Raw genomic sequence first — 4,360 nt, forward strand, 5'->3', positions numbered from 1 at the left:
TCACAGTTTCATTTGAACCGCAATAACCAACCAGGAAAGCTCATGTCTTGTGCTTTATTACTACATCTTCTTCCATGGCCAGTTTTCTTTTTTTTTGTTTTTGTTTTTGTTTATCTCTTCCTATTTCTTTATTGTTTTCTTTTTCCTTTCTTAAATTCATAAAAATCACAAATTATCTTAAACTCTTGAACTTTTCAAATTCATGAACAGTGTTTCAAATCCATGAACATTTTTCCAAATATATGATCAATTTCTTAAATTCACAACTTTTCTGAAATTGCTGAACTATTTTTCAAGTGCATGATTTTTTTCAAATCCACAAACTATATCCATTTTTGTGATTTTTTTCAAATTTGTGAACTTTTTTGAATACGTGAACAAATTTTGACAACAGGGACATTTTTAAAAAATTGAACAAAATTTGGAAAAGCAAACATTTTTTAATATGTGAACATTTTTTAAAACGGGAACAAATTTTGAAACTCAGAAACATTTGGCAACTAGAACTTAAATTCACAAACTTTTTTTTGAATTGTGAACATTTTTGAATTTTGAAAATTAATTAATAAGTACGAATAAAAAATGAAACAAAAACAAAACTTTTAGATTCTAAACATTTTCTAATTTTTTTAAATATTCCTAAACAAATATGTCGATTTTTGAACATTCTTGAAAAACAAATTAACATATGCATAATTTTTAAAGAAATGACTAAAATTTGAAAAGATGATTTTTTTTCGAAATTTGAAACAAAAATTTGAAATTCTGAAATTTTCAGAATTATATAAATAGAAACAATAAAGAGAAAAAAAAGTTACAGAAAAGTTAAAACAAACAGAAGAAAATGCGGTTCAGGAACCTCCTAGATGGTTCCCAAAACCGACAAAACCCCACATTTTTGGAACTTTTTTTTGCAAATCTTTATAAATGTTAAAATCAATGAACATTTTTTTTCAAAATCGATGAACTCTTTTCTAATCTGCTAGCGCTTGGTCCAGCCAAACAGGCGCCCGAAAGGAGCGATGTCGTCGCCTAGTTGGGCCAAGGCCTTAGAGTTTTTTTCTTTTATATTTTTTTCCTTTTACTTCTCTTTGTTTGTTAATTCATTTTTCTCCTTTTTGAACTTTCTTGATCTTTTTGAAATAACAGTTTTAAGTAAAAAAATTAAATTAGGATTCTATTTTTTTACTGAATATATATATTAAATGCCTTTTCAAAAACTTAAATTACTAGGAGATAAAAACTTTATGTACCTATGTATTAAATATATATACAAAGCGGTAAAAACTTAAATATATATTAGTATGATTTTATCGCTTTGTATTTATTAATTGTCTTAAAACTTAAAATAACAGCTTTAAGTACCTATTTAAAATATGGCTTTAAATACTTTTTTACCATAAAACCTGGCATGGATGTCTTTATGGGCATGCTCATCTGTTGGCAAGAGTTGGGATCATTTCAAAAATGCCCAAAAAGCACATCTTCAACGTAGGGTGTCCGTGTAGGCCAGAAGGCTCCATTTTTTTTATTTGCTTGACCGACTAATTCAGGGCACCACACCAAGTTGTTTTAGTTTTCTATAAATTTTGCATTTTCTGGAGTTTTCTCAATAAAAAATGTGATAAATGGCTGGACGTGTCATAACTTGCATACAGTGTCGAAAAACGTCCAAACCTGGCATGGGTGCCTATCATGGGCATGCCACCTTGCAAAAGTTAGGGTCATTTTAAGAATGTCCAAAAATAGGCCATATTCAATGGAGGGTGTCCGAGTAGGCAAGAAGGCTCCGTTTGAGAGCACGTTGTTCCTCAATATCCTTGCAATGGACCCTATTTTTTTACATAGCCTTGTATGACCAATTCAGGGCACCACGCCAAGTTGTTTTGATTTTTGATTTCTTTTTTTTTTGCGTTTTTTGGAGTTTTCTTGGTCAAAAAAGATCGATAAATGGTCGGACGTGTCGCAACTTGCATACGGTTTCGAAAATCGTTCAAACCTGACATGGATGCCTACCATGGTCATGCCCACCTATATGCAAAAGTTGGGGTCATTTTAAGGATGTCCAATAATAGACCATGTTGAACAGAGGATGTTCGAGTAGGTAAAAGGCTTCGTCGACATCCTTGAAATGGCCCCAATTTTTTCCATGGCCTTGTATGACAAGTTCAAGGCACCATCGTAACAAGTTTTACATTGTCTAGAGTTTTACCACTGAAAAAATACTGATAAATGGTCGGGCATGCCGCAATGTGCAAACGGTATCGGGATTCATTCAAAACTGACATTGATACCTACCATGGGCATGCCCACATGCTTTCAAAAGTTGGGGTCATTTTAAGAATGTCCAAAATAGACCATGTTCAGTGGAGGGTGTCGGGGTAGAGATAGAAGGCTCCGTTTGAGAGCACATTGTTTCTTGATATCCTTGAAATGGCCCCAATTTTTTCCATGGACTTTTATGATCAATTCAGGGCACCATGCCGAATTTTTTTTAATTTTCGACACATTTTATTGTTGGGGAACGTAGCAGAAATTCAAAATTTTCCTACGTGTCACCAAGATCTATCTATGGAGAGACCAGCAACGAGTAGAAAGAGAGTGCATCTACATACCCTTGTAGATCGCTAAGCGGAAGCGTTCAAGTGAACGGGGTTGATGGAGTCGTACTCGTCGTGATTCAAATCACCGATGATCCTAGTGCCGAACGGACGGCACCTCCGCGTTCAACACACGTACAGCCCGGTGACGTCTCCCATGCCTTGATCCAGCAAGGAGAGAGGGAGAGGTTGAGGAAGACTCCATCCAACAGCAGCACAACGGCGTGGTGGTGGTGGAGGAGCGTGGCAATCCAGCAGGGCTTCGCCAAGCACCATGGGAGAGGAGGAGTAGGGAGAGAGGTAGGGTTGTGCCAGAACTTCGTGTATAGCTCCCATGCGCCTCCCCACTATATATAGGGGTGGAGGGGCTGGTTTCTTGCCCTCCAAGTCCATTGGGGCGTTGGCCAAGGTGGGAGGAAAGAAATCTCATTATTTCCTTCCCCACCGATTGTTATCCCCCCTTTTTAGGGATCTTGATCTTATCCCTTCGGGATATGATCTTATTCCTTCTAAGGGGGGATCTTGGTGCGCCTTGACTAGGGGTGTGGGGCCTTGCCCCCACTACCCACGTACATGTGGGTCCCCCCATGCAGGTGGGCCCCACTCCGGAACCTTCTAGAACCTTCCTGGTACAATACCGAAAAATCCCGAACATTTTCCGGTGGCCAAAATAGGACTTCCCATATGTAAATCTTTACCTCCGGACCATTCCGGAACTCCTCGTGACGTCCGGGATCTCATCCGGGACTCCAAACAACATTCGGTAACCACATACAAACTTCCTTTATAACCCTAGCGTCATCGAACCTTAAGTGTGTAGACCCTACGGGTTCGGGTGACATGTAGACATGATCGAGACGTTCTGCGGTCAATAACCAACAGCGGGATCTGGATACCCATGATGGCTCCCACATGTTCCACGATGATCTCATCGGATGAACCACGATGTCAAGGACTTAATCAATCCCGTATTCAATTCCCTTTGTCTATCAGTATGTTACTTGCCCGAGATTCGATCGTCGGTATCCAATACCTTGTTCAATCTCGTTACCGGCAAGTCACTTTACTTGTTCCGTAACACATCATCCCGTGATCAACTCCTTGGTCACATTGCGCATATGATGATGTCCTACCGAGTGGGCCCAGTGATACCTCTCCGTTTACATGGAGTGACAAATCCCAGTCTCGATCCGCATAAAACAATAGATACTTTCGGAGATACCTGTAGTGCACCTTTATAGTCACCCAGTTACGTTGTGACGTTTGATACACCCAAAGCACTCCTACGGTATCCAGGAGTTACACGCTCTCATGGTCAAAGGAAGAGATACTTGACATTGGCAAAGCTCTAGCAAATGAACTACACGATCTTTTGTGCTAGTCTTAGGATTGGGTCTTGTCCATCACATCATTCTCCTAATGATGTGATCCTGTTATCAACGACATCCAATGTCCATAGCCAGGAAACCATGACTATCTGTTGATCACAACGAGCTAGTCAACTAGAGGCTCACTAGGGACATATTGTGGTCTATGTATTCACACGTGTATTACGATTTCCGGATAATACAGTTATAGCATGAATAAAAGACAATTATCATGAACAAGGAAATATAATAATAATACTTTTATTATTGCCTCTAGGGCATATTTCCAACAGTCTCCCACTTGCACTAGAGTCAATAATCTAGTTCACATCGCCATGTGATTAACACTCACAGGTCACATCGCCATGTGACTAATACCCAAGAGTTTACTAG

This window comes from Triticum aestivum, chromosome 7B (assembly GCF_018294505.1).
Source record: "Triticum aestivum cultivar Chinese Spring chromosome 7B, IWGSC CS RefSeq v2.1, whole genome shotgun sequence".
Classification (NCBI taxonomy): domain Eukaryota; kingdom Viridiplantae; phylum Streptophyta; class Magnoliopsida; order Poales; family Poaceae; genus Triticum; species Triticum aestivum.